The 27,798-nt window shown below is 35.3% G+C and overlaps 1 protein-coding gene and 1 pseudogene across 4 annotated transcripts in view; one reads left to right on the forward strand and one right to left on the reverse strand.

The window, feature by feature from the left end:
• Positions 1-27,798, reverse strand: part of DPP10 (dipeptidyl peptidase like 10) — a 1,232,656-nt gene that overhangs the window by 302,558 nt on the left and 902,300 nt on the right. The window lies entirely within an intron of this gene.
• The window catches only part of LOC103558786 (protein FosB-like), a 30,568-nt pseudogene continuing 12,015 nt past the window's right edge, over positions 9,246-27,798 (forward strand).

Raw genomic sequence — 27,798 nt, forward strand, 5'->3', positions numbered from 1 at the left:
TTCAAGATGGTTGCCTCTCTGTGTCCAACAATCCCGAACAATCTAAACACCTATCTAAAGAGAGATATCTTTCAAAGCTCAGCTGTGAGCTTTAATTTTTTTCTAACTGCTATTCTATGAGCAATCCTTTCTACTCAGATCTTCCTATATTTATTCTTAAACTGTCAATTCAAGTCCTGACCCCTCTCATATGTCAGTTTGATATCTCCAATTCTATGCTAGATCACACAAATGTCTTGCAGATGCACAAAACTCAGTAGATTAAAATTAAACTCCTTATATTTTTGACTACACCCTCTCTCAAAGTTCCAAATATATACACACACTTATGTTCACTACATCTTCTCTATCTCTTCATCTCCTATATGAATATTCTATATAACCTCTCACTTGGAAGATTGTTTTAGTTTTTTAAGTGTTCTCTATGCCTCGAGTTTAGTCCTATCATACAGCCTGATACATTCCACACAAAACTTCGTATTCTCTCACATGCTCCACAAAAACTCATGGCTTCCTAATAATAAAGTATAAAGTCAAAGTCTGGCACTCAGGTTACTCACTGTGTGGCTTCAACATATATTTACATAGTTATTATCTCCTGATACCCTATAATAGCCCAAGTCATCTATTGTTTACAGCTGTCCACATATCTCAGACTTCACTCCCACTCAATTTTGCTTATGATACCCACTAACAAATGGCCAGGTACTATTCAGATTTTTCACCTTTTCCAAAGCATTGTTAAATTCCAAAGACTTCTAAAGTTCTCACTCAATCTCTCTTTTTTCTGAACTCTTATGCCAGTCATTTAATATTTAAGCATACAATTGCTTTCAAAAATTTTTACTGTCTATTTTTACTTAGTTTTGGTGTGCTTATTTTCAGTATCAATTACTTTATTAACTCAAGAAAGGGTCTATTTCTTGTTCTCTTCAGAACTGAAACTATCCACATCCACACATCTAACTGTCTACATTAACATTAGTTTACTATTCAACTGTCTGCATTAATATGACTTTAATATTTCAGGAAATTCTTGCCAGGAAGATGAGTTTGCCAATAACCTCATCGTTTTTTTCAGGAAACTTCTGAAATCCCATTTACTTGAAAAATAGACTACTCAACTAATGCTTACTACAGTAAAATATCCTTTTTTAAGAACAATACAGAGCCCAGCTGAATGACTGTTTACTATTCAAGAGCCTCTCCGAAACCCTCACCTCCATAAATTCACCAAGCCGAAACTCTTACAACACAAACTGCACCCCATCCTATCAACACTGCTTGTTGAAAGACCTGTCAGACTAGATCCCCAAAACCTCATAAACACCCCTCCTTTGCCCTTCCTTTCCCATACAGTGCTCACTCTTAGTCAAGCCAGTGATCTCCTTTACCAAAGAGAGCAATAAACTTATTTGTGTTTTCTCATGTTTAAAGATTATTTTGGTGGTATTGTGGGAGTGCCAGCATTCAGCAATTTGTAACTTCTATAGTATATAATATGGCACCTATCCCATCAAAAGATCTCAACAAATACTTTTCTCAACACATTTATCATTCATATTTCATTTTTTCACTGTTATAATTTATTTAGAAATACATTTAGCACTAGTGACAAAGACTCCCTCCTTAACCAAAATTTAATTAAGTTCTTCTGATCTCTCTTCTTGACTCAGCCTCCACCTTGGCCTGCCTTTAGCAAGAATCCTGCTAGGTCAGTTTAGCAAGAATGCCCCTACCCCTTGACACGTCTTCTTAGTGATTTTCCACCCACTGTTCCCCTCATTCTGCTCCTTGGCTACAAATCCCCAGGTGTCTGTACTGTACCCAGAGTTGAATTCAGTCTCTCTCCTGCTATTGCAATAGTCTCTCCTCTACTCTAGCAGTCTTGAATGAAGTCTTCCTTACTATTTAAAAAAGTGTTAGAATAACTTTTCCTTCCTACGATCTTGGAAATCTAAATTTAGAGAACCTACTTTCATAATGTTCTGGGAGTAAATCATAAATTAGATTACAAATCAATATAAGTTAATCAAAGCTAATTAAATTAATATACATTATATGAGCCATATTTTAATAATTTAATTACAGTATCAAATAAAATATTTAACATAACTTTAATAATTTAATATAATATTAATTAAATATATTAAATTTGTATACATATTAACTATATATAGAGAGGGAGAGTGAGACAGAGTTAGTTTAGTGTGCTAGACCAGAATTTGGCAAACTCTGGCTATGACTGTTGTCCAAATTTGGCCCACAACCATGTTTATTTGTTTATCCATTTAAATGTTGTCTACAGCTGCTTTCACACTACAGTGGCAGATTTCAGTAGTTACAACAGAGACAATATGGCTCACCAAGCCTAAGATATTTACTTTATGGTCCTTTAAAGAAAAAGTTTACTGACCTCTGTGTTAGACTGTTAATTGTTTGCTTCCTTAAAAGAACATATTTTGTACTTACTATATTTAAAAATTTTACTTTAATCACTGATTCTGCTATGTCACTAGAATAATCTTCTTCCAGATGTCCAAAATATCTATATACTCAAAAGAGTTTTTACTTTCCAATCTGGCATGAGCCTTACAATGATTTGAATTCTTGGTAAATAGGATAAAGTTAGGTGTACAAAATAAATGAATTTTCCTAAAAAGTAACCAGAATAAAGGCCATCCTCATTTAAAAGTCATGATAATTGTAAGTAATCATCACTATTTTATATGGAAGTGTCAGTCCTATGAATGGCACTTCCTGTGATAAAGAGCCCTTTCCAGGCTCAAAAATGGAACAGTTGATGGCCATTTAACTAAGCTATGTTTTTTCATTTGTATCTAAAATATGAATGGTATCAATTTTCACATGGTCATTTCATTCTTCAGATTATTTGCAACAAAGTGAGGATAAGAGGAAAATAAAACACTCCTCTCTTGAATTTCAAATATCTCTTCATACCAGAATGTTTATTTGCACAGCAGTAGCATAAGTACCACTTGTAACTAGTTCTTAACTGTCTTCAGTTAAAACCTTCATAAGTCACTAGGGCTTTACCAAAAGTTTTCTTAACTTCAGACTCATAGACTCAACTATCTCTGCTTGAGTGGTCCAGTCTACCAAAGTCAACAGGCAATGGGAACACATAAACAGATCCATGCTTTCATTTCACTGAACGTCTCATGTAAAATGAACATAAACAGTAGTTGTGTTTCCACGATCCTAAATGTCTAGATGTCTACACTGCAGTGACACATGCAAAGAATAGAGCTTATTTTAAAGTAACGCATAAACTGTAAAATATAGAGAGAAAACTAAGTGGCTAGGCATATATCTAAATCACTCCTCTCTCCTCTAATTTTGTTTTGGTTTTAGCCAGCCACTAACTTGACAACTCTTTTTCTCATTCTGAAAAAATTAAACTGGGCAGATCTCAGCCTTCAAATGTACTTTTGGAGAACAGGCAAGTCACCAACAATCTTAGACAAGATGAGAGTTTTCTTATTTTGGGCTGCCACTCCTGTAAGTCACAACACTGTATGTGAAGGTACCAACAGGCCCTTATCACATTGCCCTGTGGTGATTTGTCTATTGCTGTAGTAAACTCTCTTTGCCTCTGATCCAAAGGCCTCATGTTTTTGTATATGTTAGTTTGCAAGTAGAGTGAAATCTCAGACCCTTCACACTCACTTAAAAGCTATCCCTCTTCAGTTCTAAACATCTCCTCCTTTTCTCTCAAGGTTATAATTTTAGTATTAATTTCTACCTCACAAATAAAATGGCCTCAAATTTCATAGAGAAACTTAATTATCTTAATCATAAATCAAATAATCTTGCATTAAACCTGTAAATTAGAAACTCAATATGACCATTAACCCGACACATCCAATTTGTGCTTTGATTCTGCACCATTGACTGCCATTTGAAGCTCTGAATTCCACCATTTAAACATCAGTCTAGGCGTACTTAACCATCCATCGCTTAGCCATTTTGTTATCCTCCTTGGATTCTTCCTGGCCAATCCATGCACTTTAGTCAATTTCCATTACCTATTGACATTGTCCCACTGACAAATATGTTTACTCTCCAATATCTTTGATAAGGCTATGCCCTTATCAAGATGCAATGTCTTGCCATTGGTCTTTCAGTTAAATAGACAGATGAATCCATTACCTTTGCCTATCCAGTGACAGCTCATCTTAGGTAGATTTTATTATCCTATGGAAATGTTTTCATAGTCATGCTTAATATCAACACACTCAAGATGAGAAAACAAAAGGCATATGGTATCAAAGACAGTAAATTTTTGATTTTTCTACTTATAAAGTAATGTACATATATATCATAGAAAACTTGTATAATACGAACATATCAAGTAAGAATAACTGTGAAAATTTTAATGTTTCCTTCCACAACACACAGTTGAGATCTCATTGTATACCATGGTTTACATCCTTTTATCTTCTCTTAAAATGATAGATTAGGTATTTTACCCTTCATTAAAAATTCTCCATTTGCTATTTCAAATGCCTAATACTTTTGGTCCAAATTGACATTATAGAAAGAAAAATAAATTGAAACATGATAATTGGACATATAGAAGAGAAAAAGTGGCAATATTTAAAATGCGCAAAAAGGAAATGTGGACGTTGTAGCCCTGAACATAGTGTCACAAAGTAGCACTGAGAAATTTTGTTATCTGACAAACTAATTCACACATCTAAACAACAGATGCTGTGACTCTTCACATGTGTAATGGCATGCCTTTACCAATTTCTGCATTTTTCAATTAAATCTTTAGGGAATAAAATTGATCACTGAACTACAAGAAGGATATAATTGAACCATGAGGTAAGACTTAATTGAATAGGAAATTGACTTAGTTGAATAAAACGGAAGTAGTACATTGATTTAAACAGAAACAACATTGAAATAAGTGACAAGAAGAATGATTAAAAATTCACAAAATCCAAGACAATCAGATCTTGGGATGAATAAGGGAAATATAAAATATATTAAAATACTTATAGAATGATTACCTTTATCAGAAAACTATAGTTACTTCTATGGGTAAGTTCAGTGGAAATGCAATCACTTTGGGCAATAGGTTTTTGTTTCCGAGATTGGATGAAATCACTTCTTAAGCATATTTAGCCTTTTTTTAAAACAGTGTTAAAGTTTATAAGAAAAACTCAGTTGATTAAAGAAAAATGCTGATGAGTCCAAGTTGTATAATGGGTTTAATCATATTTTGTCATATGCCTAGGCTGTAATTTATCTAACTATAAACCTATAAACAGCTATTATACAAATTTATGTTCTTAGAAGAAGATTGATCATATAAGAATACATGGATAAGTCATTGTGACCATTTTCTATTTCAGCGGAGGCGGTGGGATAAAAGTAAAGGACAATTTCCATTTCAAGTATCTGAACCCTCAACCCAAATTAACCCAAAAAGGTACTGTATTGTATGTTTGGCTTCAGGTACAACTTGATACAATGGTTGAAATGATGTTATCAGGGGCATGGGTACTATCTTACAGATTTCCTTTAGATTGCTCCATTCAGACAAGCTTTCCCTTCACAATCAAAGATGACGATAGCACCTAGACACTTTTCACCCTCTCACTTTCAAGCCCAACAGGAAAAAATTAAGATTCTTTTTCCAGGATCCTCAATCAGAGATTTGTTGCTCTCACTGGTCCTGGTTGGGCCAGGTAAGCAATTTTGTCCTGGGTTAGGGATATGCAGTGTACTAACATGCACAGGACTAAACTTCATGCCCAGACTGGCTAAGGGTTGGATATGTGTTGATTTTTAAGAAAGAAATTATTTCATAGATGTCAGAAAAGGGTAAAGGTTGGTTAAGTGAAACAGACAACAGATGTATTACACAGTGTCTATGAATTGTTGATGATTGATTATACTTATGAAGGATGTTACTTACAACAAAAACAATGCCTATCCAAACTTATCATAAACCGGCATTTCATCATGCAAGATAGTGCAGCACAATTGATTATAACTGTGTGTGCATGTGTGCACATGTAGGTGTATACGTGTGTGTGTGTAAGTACTTGGTGGCAGAAGAATGGATTCATAAAAGGAAATATATCTTAGTAACTGCTAAAATTCTGAGAAAATTTTCCAGTTTGTTTGGAGTGCTGTCATATTTCGAAGTCATGCTTTCCCTAGAGAAAAATGACTTTGCCTGAAATCATAAGACTTCTGTGGTGCATTGGGGAAGTCTGCCAGGAGGAATATGTGCTGTTGCCAGGATGTGTAGTCTACTGAGAGGGGAAAAACATGTTGGCAGGAGATCAGCCTGAGACTGCTGAGGAGATGTAGATGTATGCCCTGGAAGAATCACAAATCTTCATCAAAGTTTCATGTCTCCTGTTGAGTTGTTAAGAGTTATCAGATTTGCCAAGGAACAGATTGAATTTACAAATGATTCTTGCCAATAAGGATAAACTCTAAACATACTATTTAAAATCAATCACTTAGTGTTATAACATCATCACAGTAAGTATGCTTTTTATCACTGTGGTTATTTTCCTCAAACTACTGATTCCAACCCCACCTCTGATCATGATTAACCAAATCTTGAATACTAAACATCATGGGTAAGTTCAAGTTCCACCTCTCCACCATGAGTCCTTTCCAGACAATATTGTATAAGCTATATATATGCATAATATAGTGTGTATATGTATATATAAGCATATATAGTGTGATATATATACAAATGAAAGAAAGATTATGTTTTATACACTTGAAATAAAATCTGACTCTTCTACTTCCTAAGCATTTCATTTTTGGACTGGTTACATTAGCTATCTATAATTTACTTTTGTCATCTGAAATATGAAAAAAAAAACATGCTCCAAATAAATTGTTTGAATATAAAATACTCTAATGAATGTAAAAAAATGCCATATCTTGTACAGACTATGGGCTCAAAAAGTGATCCTGGGTTTGTTGATGATGGAAGTAGCAATGTTGATTATGGTGAATTAGTTAACATTTTTAAAATTCTCCACTTCACGTATATTCCATCTTTACTACTATCAGATATTGTCATTAACCATTAAAAAGTGCAGGGCCGGCCCCGTGGCGCAGTGGTTAAGTTCGCACGTTCCGCTTCTCGGTGGCCTGGGGTTCACTTGTTCAGATTCCAGGTGCCGACATGGTACTGCTTGGCAAGCCATGCTGTGGGAGGCATCCCACATATAAAGTAGAGGAAGGTGGGCACGGATGTTAGCTCAGGGCCAGGCTTCCTCAGCAAAAAAGAGGAGGACTGGCAGTAGTTAGCTCAGAGCTAATCTTTCTCAAAAAAAAGAAAAGTTCATGCTTCTCTTGAGAAGGAAATATTCAAATTTCCTTATTTACTATATTATTTAGAATAGAACTGAGTATATGGTTAGTATTTATATATCTCATTGAATTAATGTCTAAATCCCCCCATTTTGAGTACTGTGTAATCATCAAATAAATTTGATGAAAACTAGGCAAGGAGAATAGAGTGAAGTCCCAAGGGTTAATTACTCACCCAATAATGATAAGATAAAAAAAAAGAAGAAGAGATTAAGATTCAAAGCCAATGATGAATGGAAACCAAGGCAATGTCATGAGCTGATATATTAATAAACAAAGGTAGTAAATCCATACAATGGTATATTATTTGTCAATAAAAAGGAATGAAATAATGATACACACTACAAGAAGGATGAGCCCTGAGAACAATCTAACTGAAAGAAGCTAGTCAAAAGAGTCACATATTGTCTAATTCAATGTGTAAGAAACGTCCAAATAGGAAAATCCATAGAAATAGAATTAAGTCATAGGTGAGCAACAACTTAGGTATGTTATGACACAAGGTGTCTTCTCTGCTAGAATTTCCAAGATGGCCTCTGTTGAGCCGCAGTCACCGTTGAGTGAGGCACAAGGGTAACAGTGCCCTATCTGCTCCTTGGGATGAGCTCACTGACGACAGAATTACTACGAGAAAATATGAAGCATGCAGGCGCTTAGAGCCTTTTTGGACAAATATTTCCACACTTTGTTTTCTACCTTAGACACAGTTGATGGTTCATATTTCTCATCTTACTAAAAAGGTGCTCTGGGTTTTCTCAAATTCTCCATTCTTTACCATCTCTCCAAATATGATTTCTAATACTCAGTATCTTTTTTAATTCAAGCCACCTGTTTGTACAGATGGCAGCTTGCTCACTTTTATGCAAGAGCTAAAGATGTAGGCCTGACAAAACACAAGAGTTAAACTGTCAACTTTGCTTTGCTTCTCCAAGTTTAAAGTGAGTGAAAGAATCAGAGAGAACAGACGTCTCTCCCTAAGGATTGTATTTCACCTTTTTTTTTGTCTCCTATGATCTTTTAGAAAACATGATATGAGGTTCTTTGCACTGAACATTACGTTTCTGCTTCAAAAAGGTGAACCTTCTTGTCCCCCTTCCTAATATGACACTTACGGTATACATCATTAAGCAGACAAAAGCCACAATCTGCAGATCTCACCTCAGTTCACCTATATTTTACTGTCGTAACTTTTGCTCTGGGGCACAGCTGGAAGCACAAATACAATAAACTAGTAGATAACTGTGTTCACAGATGCAAATACGATTAAGAAAATAAGCACTATTATTTTTGTCCTTATCAAAGCGTTCCGATAAAACAAGTAACAAGATAATACACACAACTTTTCAATCTATGATGAGAATAGTCAATCAACTATTTGTTAAGTGTTTACCATGCTCCTAGGAGATATGAAGGGGAAGAAAAAGGCACCTAGAATCTAGTCAGTAAAATAAAATAAAGTCGTTATGTGGTACATTAAAAAACAACAATGACCATTTATTAACATCTGCAATAGGAAAGGCATTGTGTTAGAAATTTTTACTTATTTAATTTTCACAATAATGGCCCTTTTTGCATACGAGAAAATTGAGCCTCAGGGAACTTAATTAACTGGACCGACATTATACAATTAGGAGAATGGTGGAGCCAGAATTCTAATGGGAGACAGACTTTAAACACAATTCCACAACGAAAGTTGAAATGGCTGCTTCAGGGAATGCTACTACCTGGTCTCTATCTCCTTCCAGCGCACGGCCCACCCAGTGCTGGCTGGTGCCCTGACCTGTAGCACACAGAGGCAGCAGGGAAGGGGCAGTTCTGGAAAGTCCTTGCAATGTTCCTTTATGGGAAATAACTGAGGACCGAACATGGCAAATTCAGGAGAACGTGCCTCCATGTCTATTCTGCAGAGTACACGCTACTGCTTCTTTCAGCCTTGTCAGCATCAGCTGTCAGAATCTTGTCAGAAACCAAGGTAGCAGCCAGCAGCATCTGGCTAACAGTGGAGCTAGTCCCTGCTTTACAGGTGCAGCCAAACCCACCTCTGAAGCTCAGCGAGGACACAGTGATCACCTCTAAAGGGTCAAGGGGAATCAGGAGGCTGGAGAAAGCTTGACCTAGTCCTCCTGCTCTTACACTAGACCCCAAGCCATCATATCAAAGATGAATATATGTGCTTGTCTACTTAAAAAGTAATTATGTAGTTTCTTTAGACTTTTTTATTATGGTGAAATACTCATAAAATTTACCATCTCAACTTTTAAGTGTACAGTTCAGTGTATTAACAACACTCACTGTGCAACCATTACCATCATCCATCTCTAGAACTCTTTGGATCTTGCAATACCGAAATTCTGTATTCATTAAGCAATAACTCTCCAATCCCCTCTTTCCCCTGCCCCTGACAATCACCATTGCACTTTCTGTCTCTATGATTTTTCTGCTTTCTTTCTCTATGATTTTGACTGCTCTAAGGATCTCATGTAAGTGGAATCATACAGTATTTGTATTCTTGACTGGTTTATTTTTCTTGGCATTGATCAGAACTTCCTTCCTTTTTATTTATTTATTTATTTTTTGAGGAAGATTAGCCCTGAGCTAACATCTGCTGCCAATCCTCCTCGTTTTGCTGAGGAAGACTGGCCCTGAGCTAACAACTGTGCCCACCTTCCTCTGCTTTATATGTGGGATACCTGCCACAGCATGGCTTGACAAGCAGTGCGTAGGTCCATGTCCAGGATCTGAACTGGCAAATCTTGGGCCACAAAAGCATAATGTGTGAACTTAACCACTGTACCACTGGGCTGGTCCCCAGAATTTCCTTCCTTTTGAGATGAATGATATTCCAAGGTATGTATATACTCACATTTTCCTTTCCATTCATCCATCAGTGAAAACCTGAGTTGTTACCATGTTTTAGTTATTGTGAATAATGCTGCTATGAACATGGATGTACAAATATCTTTTCAAGTCCCTGATTGCAATTCTTTTGGGGATAGACCCAGAAGTGGAATTTCTGTTTCATATGATAATTCCATGTTTAATTCTTTGAGAAACGACCATACCGTTTTACACAATGGCTATACCCTTTCACATTCCCACCAACAGTGCTCAAGGGTTTCAAATTCTCCACATCCTTACCAACCCTTTTTATTTATTGATTTTAGATAGCAATCATCCTAATGAGTATAAGGTGATACTTTATTGTGGTTTTGATTTGCATGTCACTAATAGTTAGCGATGTCGTGCATCTTTTCAGGTATTTACTGGCCATTTGTATATCTTGGAAAAGGTCTATTCAAGTTCTTTGCCCCCCCCCTTTTTTTTGTGAAGAAGATTGGCCCTGAGCTAACATCTGTGTTAATCTTCCTCTATTTTGTATGTGGGATGCCACCAAAGCATGGTTTGATGAGTGGTGTGTCGGTCCTTGCCCAGGATCCAAACCCATGAACCCCAGGCCACCAAAGTAGAGCATGTGAACCCAACCACTAGGCCATTGGCTAGCCCCTCTTTGCCCATTTTTGAATTTGGTTGTTGGTTTTGTTGTTGTTGTTGAGTTTTAGGAGTTCTCTAAATATTCTAGATTATTGACCCCTTATCAGATACATGGTTTGTAAATGTTTTTCCCCATTCTGTGGGCTGCCTTTTTACCATTGATAGTGTCTTTTGATGCACAAATGTTTTTAATTCTCAGGAAGTCCAAGTTGCTTGATTTTTCTTTTGTTCATCTGTGCTTTTCTGTCCTATTAAAGAAATCATTGCCAAATCCAATGTCGTGAAGCTTTTGTACTATGTTTTCTTGTAAGAGTTTTAAAGTTTCAAGTCTTCAATTTAGGTCATCTTTCCATTTTGAGTTAATGTTTGTATATGGTATTAGATAGGTGTGCAACTTCCATATTTTGCATATTGATATCCAGCTTTCCCAGTATCATTTGTCAAAAAGATTGTCCTTTCCCCACTGAACATTCTTGGCACCCTTGTCCAAAATCATTTGACCATATATGTGAGGGTTTATTTCTGGATTTTCCTTTGTATTCCATTGTACATATGTCTTTCTTTATGCCAGTACCACACTGTTTTGATTACTATAGCCTTGTAATAATTTCTGAAATCAAGCAATGTGAGTCCTCCAACTTTGTCCTCCTTTTTCAGGAGTCTTTTGGCTATTCAGAGTCCCTTGTGATTCCATATGAATTTTAGGATGGGTTTTTCTCTTCTGCCAAAAAAATTGCTGAACTGAATCTGTAAATCACTTTGGGTAGTAATGACATCTTAACAATATTAAGTCTTCCAATCCATGAATATGGGATATCTTTTCATTTATTCATATCTTCTTTAACATCTTTCAGGATTGGTGATATTTCTTTTTTAAATGTGGTAGAATTCACCAGTGAATCAATAAGGTCCAGGGCTTTTCTTTGTTGGGAGAGTTTTGATTCAGTTCTCTTACTAGTATAGCTCTATTAAGATTTTCGATTTTTTCATGATTTAGTATTGATAGGTTTTATGTTGTTAGAAATTTGTACACTTCATCTAAGTTATCCAATTCATTGATGTACAGTTGTTCATGGTACTCTCTTAGATCCTTTTTATTTCTGTGGAATCATAGTAATGCCCCCACTTAGATTTCTGGTTTTAGTAATTTGAATCTTTTCTCTTTTCTTCTTAGTCCATCTATTTAAAGGTTTGTCAATTTTGTTGATCATTTTAAGGAATGACTTTTTGGTTTCATTGGTTTTCCCTATTGATTTTCCATTCTTTATTTTATTTTTTTCAGCTCTAATCTTTATGATTTCCTTTCTTCTGCTGGCTTTGGATTTAGTTTTTCTTCTTTATCCAGTTCCTTAAATTATTGTTAGGTTGTTGATCTGAGAGCTTTCTTCTTTTTTAATGTAAATGTTTATTGCTACAAATTTCTCTCTTACCACTGCTTTTGCTGCATCCCATGCATTTTAGAGGCATGGTGTGTTCTCATTTTCACTCGTCTCTAAGTATGTTTTACTCTCCCTTGTGATTTCTGCCTTGATCTATTAGTTGTTTAAGAGTTTGTTCTTTCACTTCTATAGATTTGTGAACTTTTCAATGTTTCTTCTATTATTTATTTCTAACTTCATCCCATTGTGATCAGAGAAGATACTTTGTATGATATCTATCTTTTTATATCTATTGAGATTTAATTTGTGGCCTAACATATGGTCTATCCTGGAAAATGTCCCATGTGCAGCACTTAAGTAGAATCTATATTCTCTTGGTTGCTAGGTAAAGTATTCTCTATATGTCTGTTACAGCTAGTTGATTAATTGTGATGTTCAAGTCCTCTGTTTCCTTATTTATCTTGGATGTGGTTATTCTACCCTTTGTTGAGAGTGGAGTATTAAAGTCTTCAGCTATTATTGTACGGCTGTCTATTTCTTCCTTCACTTCTGTCAACTTTTGCTTCATATACTTTGATGGTCTATTATTACACTTATAAATGTTTGTAATTGTTATTTCATTTAAACGTATATTATTATCTGTTATATAAATGTTTGTAATATCTTCTTGCTGTATTGAATCCTGTGTTAATATATAATATTGCTCTTTGTCTCTTTTAAGCTTTATTGATTTAAAGACTGTTTTGTCTGATATCAGTATAGTCACCCATGCTCTCTTTCGATTACTATTTGCATGGAATATCTCTTTTCATCCTTTCACTTTCAACCTATTTGTGTCTTTGGATCGAAAGTGAGTCTCCTATATGAGCATGCAGTTGTCTCATATTATTTTTTTTTCCATTTGACAATCTTCTCTTTTTATTGGAGAGTTTAATCTATTTACATTTAATTACTGGTAAGTAATTATAAGTTATTACTGATAAGGAAGGGCTTACTTCTGTCATTTTAATATTTATTTTCTATATGCCTTATAGTATTTTGTTCCTCATTACCTGAATTAGTCTTCTTTTGTGTTTAGTTGTTTATTTGTAGTGAAATGTTTAAATATCCTTCTCATTTCTTTTTGTGTATATCCTACAGCTATTTTCTTTGTGCTTACCATGGGGATTACATTTACCATCCTAAAGTTATAACAATCTAATTTGAATTTATACTAGCTTAACCTCAATAACACACAAATCTCTGTTACCTTATAGTCCCATCCCCACCCCTTTTAGTTGTTGAAGTCACAAAACTATTTATACATTATGTGTCCAAAAACATAAACTAATAATTTTTAATGCATTAGTATCTTAAATAACATAAAAGATAAAATGTGGAGTTACAAACCAAATTTACAATAATACTAGCTTTTAGACTAATACATAATTTTTAAATGTGTTAATCTCTTAAATCATGTAGAAAACAAAAAATGAAGTTATGGGGGGCTGACCCGGTGGTATAACAGTTAAGTTTGTGTGCTCCACTTCGGTGGCCTGGGGTTCACCGTTTTGGATCCTGCTTGCGGACCTGCACACCACTCATCAAACCATGGTGTGGCAGGCATCCCACATATAAAATAGATGAAGATGGGCACAGGTGTTAGCTCAGAGCCAATGTTCCTAGCAAAAAGAGGAGGATTGGCAATGGATGCTAGCTCAGGGTTAATCTTCCTCAAAACAAAAATCAAGTTATGAACCACTGTTACAATAATTCTAGCTGTTATAATAGCCCATGTATTTACCTTTATTGCGATCTTTTTTTCTTTATATGGCTTTGAGTTACTGTCCAGTGTCCTTTCATTTCAACATCTAGAATTCCTTTTAAAATTTCCTGTAAAGCAGTTCTAATGATAATGAAGTCCTTCAGCTTTTTTTTTATCTGGGAATAACTTAATTTCTCCCCCACTTTTAAAGGACAGTTTTGCTGGATATAGATTTCTTGGTTGACAGATTTATTTCTTTTGATACTTTGAATATATCAGCCCACTGCCTTCTGGCCTCCAAAATTTCTGCTTCTTTCTTTTGAGGATAATTAGCCAGCCCCTCCAAAGTTTCTGATGAGAAATCTGCTGATAATTACATTCAAAGGAATGCTTGTATGTGATGTTTCTTCTCTCTTGTTTCTTTCAAAATTCTCTTTTGTCTGTGCCTTTTGACAGGTTGATTATAATGTGTTTCAGTGTGGGTCTCTTTAGGCTCATCCTACTAGAGGTCATTGAGATTCTTAGGTGTTTATATTCACATCTTTCATTTAGTTTGGAAACTGGCCATTATTTATTCAAATATTCTCTCTACTCATTTTTTGCTCTCTTCTCCTTTTGGGAGATTCCCACAATGCCTTACGTTGGTCTGCTTGATGGAGTCCCACAGGTCCCTTAATCTTTGTTCACTTTTCTTCAATCGTTTTTCTTTCTGTTCCTTATACTCATTAATTTTCATTGTCTTATCTTCAAGTTCACTGATTCTTTCTGCTGCCTGATTAAATCTGCCTCTGAATTCCACTAGCGAATTTTCCATTTCAATTGTTATACTTTTCAGCTCCATAATTTCTTTTTGCTTTCTTTGTAGGTCTTCTCTTTACTGACATATCCATTTTGTTTGTACATTGTTTTCTTGACACTTTCTATGTCTTCTTTCAGTTCTTTGAGTATCTTTAAAACTATTATTTTAAAGTCTTTCTCTAGTCGATCTGCCATCAGGTCTTCTTCAAGTCTTTTCTACTGTTGGCTTATTTTTGTTTGTTTGTTGGAATGGGTCATACTTTCTGGTTCTTTGTAAAACTTTTGATTTTTTGGTGAAAATTGTTCATTTGAATTTGGTAATGTAATAACTCTAGATATCACATTCTCCCTTTTCCCCAGGGTTTGTTATGTTTTGTTTTTGTCTTTTTGATTGTTTTAGGCTGTTTCTGTGCTGAAGATCAGCTTGAAGTGTAAACCTGTATTTTCAGGTCTTTTATGATGCTGTGCATTTCCCTGGGCATGTGCAGTGACTTTCTAATTGTTCTGTGCATACCGTCGATTTTGAATGTACTAATTTTCAATACCTGGCTCCCAAAGAGCAAAAAAGAGAAAAAATAAAACGGGGGGCGTTGACCCTTTAAATCGCCTGGAAGTCACTTCCACCAAAGGAGGAGAAGCTTATAACTGTCGGGGGAGGGGCAACAACAATAACCACCACTTCTTTGTCTACACCTCTTTGATCAAAGCAGCAATCAGTGATTAGAGCACAGATCCTCGATATTTGGAGGACAGGGCCCTTTGTGTCCACCCTAGCTCCCGCAAGCTGCTCCAGGAACATGTGCACTGCTGACTGCCCCAGGCTGGGATGTGAGGGAGGCATAGCTGTTACATTGCTACGTGGTGAAGTTGACTGATATTCTCCGCAATTTACCATTCAAACCTTCCCCTGGAAGTTGCGAGCCTTCAAGAGACTCCGGAGATGCAAAATAGCTACATTAGACAGATTCTTCCAGTGCAGTTGTTGTCTAGGTGGGGAGACAGATTCCTGGTGCTACCTTTTCTGCCATCTTTCAAAAATCTTCTTCCTTGTTTTTATGACTTAAATGGTAACACGATTTATTTTAGATATTATAGAAAATATTAAAAAGGAAATTAAAATTCTATCAGTCCTTGTGATAGTTAATTTTATGTGTCAACTTGACTGGACTAATGGATGCCCAGATAGCTGGTAAAACATTTTTTGTCAGTCTGTCTGTGAGGGTGTTTCTGGAAGAAATTAACATTTGAATCGGTCTACTGAATAAAGAAGATCACCAATGTAACTTGGCATCATTCGGTCCTATGAGAGTCTGAATAGAAGAAAAAGGTAGAAGAATAGTAAATTTGCCCTTTTTGTTTGAGCTAGGGTATCTATCTTCTCCTGCTCTCAGACATCAGTGCTCCTGGTTCTTGGCACTTTGGACTCAGATTGAATTATACCACCAGCTTTCCTGGTTCTCTAGTTTGCAGATGGAAGATCGCGGGTCTTCTTGGTCTCCATAACTGCATGAGCCAATTCCTAGAACATGTCTCCATATATGCGTGTATAAATATATACGTACATATATGTATATGTATCTCCTGTTAGTCTTGTTTATCCAGAGAACCCTCACTAATAGGTCGTATATCCAAAGATAATGCTATTAGATTTCTTTCTCTTTTTATATCAAACATTTTAAATCATACTAGATGGATTTTTGTATACAAATTTTAACTTTAATGATAGAAAGGCTATTCTAGATTCTTAAATATTAATTCACATTTTTTTGTAACGGCTGCAAAATGTTCTATTATGCAACGTGCGTAGGATTATTAAAATTTTGTGTACTGTTGATGATGACATTCCTTTGTAGTAGTAGACATAAGTTCATTAAGTGTAGTGAATAATCAATAGTCTACCTTCAGATTGTTACCCAAATTTTAACAGAAGTAGAATTTCATAGTACTTGTATTTCTTTTGCATAAGTTTTGATTATTTGTAAGTTTAGTGTTTGCATTTTAATAATTATGTTTAACACTTCCTAATAGAGAGAAATTTATTTTTAATGTAGTACTAATAAAGTAGAGGTAGAAGGAGGTGCTTGGAGTCCATTTTCTGTAGTATTTACAGAGTTTTTAAGATATATATATCACACTGCTATCTAAATATAAAAGAACAAAAGATGTGATATTTATCTACAGATTCCAAGTCCCTGTTATTGAGAGCCCCAGCTACTCTCTTTTTAAGGTGCTGAAAAGCCTCTTGCTGGTTGGGAAAAGCACCTGAGGTTGGCCAGTGTTTCCCACCATTTCACAAAGTGCCACAATTATCTCCTTTCAAACATTTATCAGAATTTCCATCAGATTCCCTCAGAACAAGAGATCTCCTCCAATTGTCAATAACTGAAAGCAATTCACAGAAAGATTAGAAGATATGATGTATCTTAAAATGTTCTTCAAGGATGCTAACACAAATCTTACTAAAAATGGTCCATAGGTAAAAAGTTTGGGGGATTGTTAAACAAAGCTGAAAATATTTGCCTGTTTATGCCTACTGCAGTGGTATTCAGATTTCTTACTATGATGGACTATTCACAATAATTATGATTATTTCTAATCTTTTTTTTTCTTTTTCTAGTAATGGGGAGATTTATTAAATCTAACAAAAATGATGGTGCACTATTCTTGGGACATACTGTCAAATATAGTTTGTGTTTATGTAAAGAGTTGTGTTAGTTCCTTGAGGACACTCCATTTTTAATAACCATATTTGTATAAACCAAATTAAACAATTACCAATGTAAGGGGTCATTGTGTTCAAAGGTCATGAGTGGAGTATTGCTATTTCTTATGCCTCCAGAATCTCTGTGGCTGAATTTTTAAGAATCCCAAGTCCATGTAGTCTCTAGAGTCTTTTCTAATTCCTGCCTCCATGGGTTGAACCCATTAGAGCCTGGCTGAGAGGCAAGAGGACCCTTATGACTTCTCAACCCCCCCCCTTCTCACGTTAAGTCTTTGTTTTAGTTTTTAGAGCAGTCTGGTGCTAAGATTTAGATTTTTGAAAGAAAAAAAGGTTTCGCTTAAACCTTGAGAACAAGCTAGGCATCTTATTGCAATTTAAGAAAAAATTTCACTTTTGTGTTTATGGACATACAGTGAATAATAGAGTAGTATTTGCTTATAATTGGTATTTCTCTTGTATAAAGATCTACTTGAGGTCTCAAGGTGTAGAGAATGCTGGACAATGACAGAATTTAGCCATTCTTGTGTCCAAGGAATTAATATCATTTCACAGCACCTTGAATTCTAATTCTACTTCTAACAGAAACTTTATTCCCAATACGTACACACCAGTCCACTGGGAATCCAAAAATTCCAGCTTCTCATTGAGCCTATAGCCTATCAGTAAGATGCTTTCTGTCTTTCTTCCACAATAGTTTCATGAGGGAGTCAGTGATAAGCCATCCTCTAAGCATTGCTAGATAATGTTCACACACATACACAGCTGCAGTCATGTATATAAAATGCTACATGAAAATTATCATTTTCCAGATTTCACAAAAAAACAGTACTCTAAAACAACATGAAATAGTTAATTTAGGTTGATAAAATCTTTACAATCTAAGTAAACATAAAGTTAGCCGATTTCTAGAGTGTTACATAAAACCGCACTCTTTATGCTTCTACATATTCTCCATGGCAGTCAGCCAGAGAGAACCTTTGGAAGACAGAAAACCCATCCTGGAGCCATTGAAGTTTATTCTTGCCCATTCTGAAAAATTGGCTGATATTGATAATTGTTATAAAAAGTTTACCCCATGAGCCTCATAGGCTGCCAAGAATGTAATTGGGCTGAAACGGAAGGCTGGTATTAAGCTTGCATCTGGTTCTGAGTCAAGGAGCCCTCACTCTTTGACTGGTGTCAAGGGAAGTTCCTTTCATTTAGGGAAAACAGATGGAACAATTTGACTGAAATGGAGTTAATTTTGAGGAAATGTCCTAGCTTGTCCAAACTAATGGCAAGTTGGATAGGATTTCAAATAAATAAAAAACACCTGTAGGAGTTGGAGTTACTACCCCTGGCTCAAATAAATCAAATCAGAAAATATTTATTAGGCATCTACTATGGACGAGGCATGATTCCACTCGTGATTTTGTCAAATGTGATGTTGCAATGCTAATTATGACCCCTTTTTTCACTAAACGAATGTAACAAAACATAGTACTCTACAATAATAAATTTTTCAGAACACTTTTAGACCATGCTGTTATTTATTATTATTAATATATGGTTTTAGTGAAACTCAGCATTTACAGACATTCATAAAGTGGAAACTTGACCGTGCATTGTGATCCCTGAGAGCCACAACCATCTTCCTGGATGTCTTCTCGATCTTCCCCCATGACCTGCTCAAGAGTGGCAAATATATACTCTTTAGAAATTTGGTCAAGTATTTTGAATCTCTTAAAATTTCAACTCAACAATGACAAAAAAGTTGTATTCATAAATCCCTAAACTCTGAAGCAATTGCAATACTACAGCGATAAAATTCAATCAACGTTTATTAAATTGATACTATATACCAGGCACTAACCAGTCTATGAGCTGGGGATAAAAGCATATGAATAACACATCTTTGCTCAGCGAAGAAGCTCAGAGTTCAATGGGGGACATAAGCAAATAAACTATTTCAGTACAAAGAGGAGTACTGTGATTAAGAGTAAAGACTTATGTTATCAACTGAAGGTAGCAATTGGCCATGTGTACTTTAAAACACCAACCAGAACTGACATATGTTGTAAGTGTAAAATATGTACGGAGTTTTGAAAACTTGATATTAAAAAATATAAAGTATCTTATTTTTAAATACTGATTATTATATGTTGAAATGCTATTTGGGATATATATATAACAGAATTAATTTAGTCTGTCCCTTTTTATTTTTTTAATCTATCCTTTAGAAAATTTAGAAATTACATTGCATTTGTACGTCACTTTAGATTTCTATTGAACAGCACTGGTATGGACTCTGATGCTAGACCTCTTCTCTTCAAAACTCATTCTATCACTTACTAGCTGTGACACCTTAGGCAAGTTACTTCATTCTCTTTGCTTCAGTTTCCTTATATATAAAAAAAGGCTGATGATGATTATGGTTGTTTACTGAATAGGGTTATTTGGATGAGTAAAAGAATTAAAACATGTAAAAAGCTACTATTATTAAATAAGTAAGCACAGAGCATTAAGTAAACACATAGAAAGGGTACCCATCTCAGACCAGGAGAAGTAAATTCAATGAAGAATTCAAAAACGAAAAGAACATTCGTGGTTTCACTAAACCTTAAAAGAATGCCACAAAACTGTCCAAGTGTAAAAGGAGGGGAAGAGTATTCCAAAAATAGGGAAAATACGAATAAAGTCATCAAAACTTGAATGAACCATGGCCCGTTTCAGGAACTGAAAGTGGTTTTGAAGATGTAAGACTGAAAACTTCTTTGAAGCAGTGGTTGGAAGAGAGACTGGAGAGGAGTCAAAAGCCCATAGCTGCACTGCCCTATACTATTCTAAGGAATTTATGGAATTATGAATGCTCTCTACAAAATTAATCATACTGTCCTAGGCAAGTGAAAGGAAATATACAAAGAAAAGATCTGAAATGGAAATAAGTGATATCATGTAGGAGATTACTAAAATATTAAAAGAATTTATGAGAGGTAAGGCATATTTTCTCCTTCTCCACTTTGCTAACTCTCAAGGCAGGATGCTTTCATAGCTAGCTGGTTCTGCTTTTTCTACTTATTGAGCCTGTTAAGCCAACAAGCCTCCAAAACAGGTACTCATTTAATACACCCACTGTAAGCTAGGTTATGAAAATAAATTTTGGATTTTGTAAATTGGGCATGCCCACCAAAATAAATATTAATGCTCAGATTCTAATATGATAATGGATAGAGACTAACACTCATAAGTTGTTTACAACTTATCAAGACAAAATAGAATTAGAGAGACCTATCTCCCAGGTGAAAGAGAAAAGGCTGGGAGCTCTCTGAAAAGCTTGCTTCTGTCTTAGAGATATAGGCAGTGTTAAAAGAAAACAGAGGCACATTAAATATTTTAAGAGTTCATTTGAACAAACTGATTCCAAGTGGACAGCACCAAACCAAAAGTGGTTAGGAGCTCTCTGCTGTCAGAAGCTTGGGGAAAGGCTTTTATACAGAAGACACAGAAACAAAACAAAGAAACTACTTGATTGGCTATAGTTTAAGCACTTGTGCTGTTTGGGAAAGCCCTGTTGGCTGTTTGTGATTAGTTGTTCTTAAGTTTTGTTTTATTGCACTCTAGTGCCTTGACTCCGGTTTAGGTTTCACTTTACTTAGCAGGCTGCCAAGGCATTAGAGCTGCGCCAGTCTAATGGTCTCCTTGTTTAATTACTTTAACAGTAGTTACAATGGTATGTCATTAAGATAATAAAATAATAAGGAAGATGACTCTTCTGGAGAGAATATGGTATATTAAACTTTAAATATCTTAATATAAGATTATAAAAAGTGAAATAGACAGATATATGCATGCATATTATGTATAGTATATACTAAATTTGTGATAGGAGAACCTATAACAATAAGAAACAAGCAATAATATCTGAAATAACTTTTAACTTTGATTACAGTCATTTTGTTGTCGTCTCCCCTAGTAATATTCACTGCTTTGTTGTCAATGTTTTAAACAGCCAGATACAAACAGCAGGACTATGCTAACATGCTGTGACGGTACTGCAGTGCACGTTCTCAGTGGATGATATCACAATAAGCACCTTAAATATTTCTTGGTAGTATGTTATTAGCATACTTCTCAAAGTTTGTCCATGTCCCATCTCTTTGTCACAGCCTACTCAGTGTTGAATGTGCCACTGAAGAAGTCTAGCACCTTTTCTCTTGTGTGAGCCATGCTCTTTCTCTCATGGCAGCAGTGTTGCCCTGTATAGTCTCATTAACAGATCATATTTATCAATCATTCACAGCTTAACGCTGTGATCTTCCCTCCATTTATATCTTTATGTTTGTTTTTTTAATTTTTTGTCCTTTAAGTTTAAAAGTAATGATACAATCAACATTAATTTTGAAAAGAATAAAATTCTAGCTAAGACTGAGATGCATCTTCAGATGAGTGAGAACTAAAAAGGAAAGAAAAATGTAAAAGGAAGTATGTATTACACTAAATCATCTCTATTTCAGGATCTAAGCTCCTAGGGGCCTATATCTTTACTGACCATTTATTACATTGCAAATCTAACCCAGACTCTTTTGGAGAGAAGAGCATAGAAAACTGAATTTTGAAAACAGCGAGCAATAAAGAGAAAAGAATGATGCAGAAATATCCTTGGTGTTAGGAAAGCAGATTGGGAAATGCTCAGGCAAACAATGATGGAATGTGACAGAAGCTATTAAAATCCTAATCCACATAAACATTCAAATTGCTTCTCATCTGGACACAGTTTCTTCTCCTAGTCTGAACTGCAATTAGAAATAATGGGCTTCACCCCTCTCAACCAGTGCCCAGTGAGAAAGGCATCTTTATGCCTTCCAACATTTGGGCCATAGACTCGTTCATATGCTATGTTTGATGCCCAGGTTTCTCTCTGTGCTATGAAATCCCGGTCCAAGACAAAACTGGAAAAAGATGGGGCAGTGACAGGATGATAAATGAGGTCCACCATGCTGAAGGTTGGTTTGTCCTCTTACGTTTTTGGCAACAGAAACAGATTTACCAACACGTCTGCCCCAAAATAGAGTCTTCCATAAAGTTTTAAGGTCAAATAGCCAATATTCACAATATTTAAAAATACTAACAGGCAAATCTTCTCTTTTCATCTTTAGTTAGATACCCAGATTCAAAATTCCTGCTTTAGAACAGATGACTTGTATAGACAAGAACTTTCTTTGTTTGTTGTAACTCCAACAAAATTAATATTTTGAAAATTTCAAACTAAAAAGACATATTAAGTTGCAATGGATCTATTTAGTGAGTATTTATTTTCTTCCCCTTAAAAAGAGATTTGTTAGGTTTCATTTTAAAATTGAATTCATCTAATGCAAATAAGTGCAATTAAATGTACAGATCTTACTGATATCCAAATTTTCAGGATACTACTCTTAAACAAAACTTAGAGAAGCCAACATTTCAAAAGTAATTTTAATCCATGATTATAGAACTTTTGAAAGGATGATAATTCTTTGAATGGAATTCAAATTACAGTTGAAAATGTTTTAATTGTAATAGTAGAGTGGCCACCTCTTCTAAATACCAGACTTCTGAAATTGACTACAAGCTAAAATCACAAAGTACAAATGACAACCAGCAAAGCTGTCATGTGGTTTCCTGATCTAAGTCACTTTATACATTGTCATCTAAAATTCAATTAACAATATGTCACTAGATTAAATTGCCTTTGAAAACATTTTAGAACACTTTCAATTTGAAAATTGATTTAGTCTTTTCTTACCCTCTTCTAAATAAGTTTAAGAATCGCAACTTTATATTTCATTTTTCTTTACATTATTTTCTTGATTCTCTTTATTCCTCCAAATTCTTCTAACCTACTTTTAGCAAAACTGGAAGACAATATTCTAATAGGGTCCTGGTTCTGTTATCTCAGTGTGTTTGCAACCTCTCCTGATCACCTAAGGATTATAATTTCTGTTTCTCAAGGTCCTTCCTATGTACAGATTGTTCTATATAATGAAGCTTGCTACAGAAGTCAGCAGTAAGCACTTCATGTCATTCTTCTAATAATAATTTTTAAAATTTCATTAAAAACGTCTTGTGTCCTTAAGTGTGCCATATTAAATAGCAATCCATTTCAATCAATCCCACAAGCATAGTGAGCATTATCGTCTCTTGCCTTATATTTTTAATGACTGATTTCATTTGTGAGTAGGTTTGTGTTTTGAGGGCATATGTGCATGTGTGCATGAGTGCACATGTATTTATACTTTCTCTTAACGGCCACCAATGCTATTTGTACTTCTGCTTTTCATCACTATCGCTACCCTAAATTTTCCCAAGGCTTTCCAAGTTCCTGAGGAAACTAACATATTGTAGCAAAGCTAGGTACTTTGTCAGGATAATATTTGAAAGTTAAGAAAATGGATGGAGAAGAGCAGTAAACTGTAATCAATGTTCACACCATGGGCAAGGTACTTTCCATATATAGGTCATCTCTTTAATGTCACAACATTTTTAGGAAGATAATATTACCACCATTTTATCTGAAAGTAAACAAATCCAGAGAGATGCAGTAACCTGCTTTTAGTCATACTGATAATAAGTGAAGAACTCAACGTTGAACTAGATTTCTGACAAGAGCATCTATGCGTTAGTGCCACATCATAGTGTTTCAACCTTGTATATAGATTAGTAGTTACATAGTCAGAAAGCCAAATTTTAGAAAACTAAGGTTTTACTCTGTAGCCTTTTCTATTTTTCACAAATGTAATATGATTTATATTAATCCATCATCTCAAATGTTAATTTCGTTATAAAAATTACTAGCACTACACATGAACTACATTAACTTTATATAGGATGCTTTTACAGGAAACAAATTTTGGCAATAATCTTCGAAAACTGAAATAACTTACATTGCTTTATTATTGATACATCAAATAACAGTAAGTTTTCAGTATAATTTGGAGAACATTAATATTCCTAAAAATTTTCTTTTTTGTAGAAAATGTTTCCATTAAAGCATTTCTCTGTGTTCTGAAAAATGCTAGCTCTGTAAAATGCTACTTGGTGTTCCAAATGATGGGTTTCATGATTTTAAAAGCTCAGAAACCACTGCATTATAATCCTCATCTTAGATATCTCAAAATACATTTTAAAGAATCTGAAAGGTCCCTGATGGGAGGCAAGAGTGAAAAGATTTGTATGGATTGACATTCCCACATTAGTTTGTAAAGCGTAGGTCTATTATTTTTTTAGAAGCAGAAAATAACTCAATCAGGGATTCACGGGCAAACATTTTGGTGATATTGATCCAAAGCACACTTTTAAGTTAGCGGTTGCTTAAATAGTTAGTAAAACTGAATTCTTTAAAAATTCTGTTAACCATAGTTAGCTATAATGGAATTTTGTATCAAGTCTTTAAAAAGGCAAATTAATATAAAAGAAAATAATCTGGGAAGCCAGTGTTTACTCATGACAAATTTAAAACCTATGGACATATCAGCCAAATGACCAAAATGTTCTGCTTATTATTTTACACTTTCTATTTCAATACATCTGGTGTTTCCTCAAATCTTAAAACAGAATTTCCCATAGCTAGGCAAGGATATTCTATTATTGCCATTAACCCTTATGTTTTGTACTAAATATTTTGACACAGTGCAATTTATTTCAGTAGTTTTTGCCCCCTCACTGTGAAAAAATATACTAGATCTTTTAAAATATAGCACATCTACTACCTTTGTGATCTGTTCTCATTTTTAGTCATATTTTATTATATACTTTTGGTTCAAAGTTCACTTTGCATAAGAAGATAGCCATATTCTTTAAAGAAATAATCAACAGCATTATTTGCAGAGCTAGAGGAATCAACTGCTGAATTTATGAGTGCATGTTACTGCAACCTGGAAAGAGTCAAGTACAATACTTATCCCATTAATACGGAAAATGAGCTGCAAACATTAAACATCACCTATTACTTTTATCTTTATCTTGTTGTTTCATTGCATCTTTTCTCCTCTAAGATGGGGTCCAAAAGTGATTGTTCCCAGGCAGATTGTGTTGGTGGTTTGTCCTGTTTAGGAATATAAAAGGAGAGCTAGAACTAGAGCATGGGATAGTTAAAGAGAAGACCATGCAGAGTTACCCAAGGGCAACGGTGGGTAGGAGCTCATAGCTTTTCCACTCGAGATTATAGAAAAAGCTTCTGCACTTTGATGAAGGACACTTTGACCCGTGAACTTTACAGGACTCTCTATCCTTGCTCTAGCTGCACTCTTACTCATGGGGCAAAGATTCCATGAGGCTTAGGGGCTGTCATAGTTATCTTTTGATGATATAGTCACCAGGAGTCCACACCTCCTGATTTCTACCTGAGCCCACTTCCAGAGCCTGTGAGAGTTCATTTTTGGGGTCATTCCTCCTTAGGACGGGTCAAGCGACCTGTATGATCATCTCTGGGCCTAATGAGCAGCAAGGGATAAATGTTTGTGGGAGCGTGTAAACATTTTCAATATGTAGGCTGGAGTATCCATACATGTTTCCTTGAGGCTCCTCAAGACCCTAAGTAAGGGGGTTGGACACAGGGACAGATGCCAAGTGCTGGTTCTCTCATGCAACTGAGTTTTAGTGCAGAACTCTAAGGAGTCAGATAATTCTCAATTCAAACTTGACTTTCCAGATCACTAGGGAGATACCGTTGTCAAGATAGGAGGGTAGAATGTATTTTATTTAATGATATGCCAACTTGATTTATGAATTAAATATTTAATGTGAAAAAGTATCTCCATTTATATTCTTGTTCTGGCCCGAAAAACATTATGACTGGTCCTGTTCTGATAATATAACTCTTGCTAATGGGGAGAGACACATTATATAATCTGAATCATTTGAGAGAAATGATGAGCAGAATTGGATAGGCAAAGTGGCTCAGAGCTTGAAGAGTGAAGATCTGTTGGAGGCTGAAGTCATGATTCAGAACGTCTATAGAACCATCATGAGCTAAGAGAGAGAAGGGAAGCCAGAATAGACAAGAGAGTACCACCAGTCTCTATTTAGTGCAGATGAGAGATCTCAGTCTGGGCTCCACCAGTTTTGGAATTCAGCCATTAAGATCAAGAAAGAGAGCAGCAACCACAGGGATACAGGATAAAAATGGTTGAGTCCAGAGATGCCAGAATGCATGATAATGCATGGATCTTATCTCAACCAACCCTTCCCCAGATGCCACTTTATGGTGAGAATCAGGAGAGAGGGATGAGCTGAGAGATTGAGCATTTTTAACCAAGGGAGTCAGCATTTCCAAAGGGAGAGCTGAATCTAGTGTATTAGAGGTTAATACAATAGATTAGACACAAATGAGCCAACAAAAAGTATGTTTTTCCACTACTCAGCAGGTGGTGGCTCATAAGGAAGATCAAATAAGTTAAAGAAAACATAAATTACATTTTCCCTGTATATTTAAGGTGAAGTATTAGCAGTTTTGTGACAGCACTAGACATGGATAAATATTTGTGTATATATTACTCCTATATATTTAAAGAGATGGCTGCTGACAGTATTATGATCCTTTATCCAAGTTCCTTCCTTTCTACAAACCTCAGAAACCAATTATTCAAGTATCTCTTTTGGGTTTCATTGATCTTAAAAACCTGATACTCAACACTTACAGCATCATAATTCTTTCAGCTTAAAGAAATCACATAAAAAATAAATAGCTATCAGTGCCTTGCCAAGATTTGGTATTTACCATGTGTCAGATGCCAAGCTAGGTATAAGAACCTCTGAGATGAATCAGTCATGGATGCGGTCCTCAAAGAATTTACAAAGAAAAGTAGATATAGAAACAAGATGCTGTGTTGGCATAAGGAAGGAGTGTTCAATTCTCCCTCAGAGGAATATGAATAATTTCCAAATGTGATTGACATTGGAGCTGAGTGGCTATTCCGCCTGCTTGGGCAAGGCCATTTAAGGTAGAGGAAACAGCTTAAATAAAAATGCAAAGGAGTTAGACAACTTACCATGGTTCAGGGACTGTCTCAGTAAATTAAAACTGTTATAACAAATTACCATGGATGGAGTGGCTTAAACCAGAAACATTTATTTCTCTCAGTTCTGGAGGCTAGGAAGTCAAAGATCAAGGTGCCATCAGAACTGGTGTGTAGTGAAAGCCCACTTCCTGGTTTGCAGAGGACTGTCTTCTCATTCTATCTTCACAAGGAGAAAAGCAGAGATAAGGAAAGCAAGCTGTCCAGCCTCTTTTTATAAGTGCACTAATGCAATTCATGAGGGCTCCACCT

This window comes from Equus przewalskii, chromosome 17 (genome assembly GCF_037783145.1).
Source record: "Equus przewalskii isolate Varuska chromosome 17, EquPr2, whole genome shotgun sequence".
Lineage (NCBI taxonomy): Eukaryota > Metazoa > Chordata > Mammalia > Perissodactyla > Equidae > Equus > Equus przewalskii.